Here is a 1,593-nt window from a genome sequence, read left to right on the forward strand (position 1 = left end):
ACGGATACCGTGATATTCAAGTCTTTCTCAACTGCAACCTTCCGCAAGACAGACACTGCACTGGCCCATTGAAGCGCAATCCCGTCGAAGCTATCGTGGAGTCAGCCGCCAAGTGTGCGATCCAATAAAATAACATCTATCTTTTAATTGAATAACGACTTTTTTGCGCGAAGCGCGGCACGAGCGTAGCGGGCCCGTGCGATAGCACGGTTGGGCAAAATGAAGTCTCAACATTGTGTTCCGGCGTGCGTAGCGCGTCGGGAAGGGTCGAATTCGGTTAAGTACGAGTGGCAGGTCAATGTCGTGATTGTTGACTTGGTGTTTGTAACAATGTTACAAAGTGCGGAAGCGTACGTAACCGAACCGCGCGCAGCGCGCCACGAGCGAAGCGAGTCGACCTGGCGCAGCCGGATCCTGCGCGATAGCGCAAACCACGAGCGTGCACTCGGCGATAGCCGGGGTCTGCGCGGTAGCGCGGTAGGGATACATGCCATGCGCGAGCGTAGCGAGTGCATGTGCCATCGATGCGCGCAGCGCTAATCCTGAGTTTAGCGTGGACACTTGCGATAGTGCACGGCAGTGTGGTAGGATACTGTGCGCGATAGCGCAATGTACGAGCGTAGCGAGTGCATTTGGTATCGTTGGGGCCTGCGCGATAGCGCGGGACCTCAATGTCACGCATGGTGTTAGATCAATGAGTTTGATCGCGATGTTAGAATCGTATCTGGATGTTACGTTTGCTTTGCACGTTGCTATTGCAATCCGCACGTCAAGCACAGAGCAGAAGATCCGATCATGGTGTGGACGCCAGGCTCTGTGGCGGAGCGCAAGTGCGAGCAGCGGAATCGCCAAGCTGCATGCGCCCTGGCGACATCTACTCTGATCGAGGAGGCCAAGGAGCTCAAGCGGAATATCGCCGCGAGGCAGAGGCGACGGCAGCAAACCAAGGCGGCGACCGCGCCCGCCACTGCATCTCCAGGCGAGGCGCGCGTGCAGCAGCCGCGCCTGTCACAGTAGAATTGCTGGGCCTGCAAATTTGAGTAGCGATTCTTTAAACCACCTCATGAACGTTATACATCCTACAATGTTGATTATTCCACACTGTCCAAGCTACGACACAGACACACCGCTAGGTTGCACGCGGCCCCGATACCGAACTGAAATAAAAAAGCGCGCCAGAACCTGCGCAAACCTTCTCCACGAATCAAACCACTACGCATGCTACGCATAAAGACCGCTAGATGGCCCACCGGCCCTATGCCCCGCCTCAACCACAAAGACCAACCACACCCAGCCCCAAGAAAACGCGAGGTTTGGGGCAGGGTACGTTGAGCTTCAATGCACATGATCCCGTCTACCGACGAGTCCAAACTACGTCACACGTAGTACGCGATCCCACCGCTAGATTGCACGCTACCCCAATGCAAAACCTCAACCAAAGAGCTCGACCAAAACCTGCCCCAAGAAAACACGAGGTTAACCCTAGTTAGCACATAATTGAGTATACAAATATGCGATTGTTGAGTTGAGATGAAACATCAATGTTGCTGGAGCGCGTTTACACTGATGGCCAAATGCGAGTCGAAAGCGGGT

This window comes from Saprolegnia diclina (genome assembly GCF_000281045.1).
Source record: "Saprolegnia diclina VS20 unplaced genomic scaffold supercont1.24, whole genome shotgun sequence".
Lineage (NCBI taxonomy): Eukaryota > Oomycota > Saprolegniomycetes > Saprolegniales > Saprolegniaceae > Saprolegnia > Saprolegnia diclina.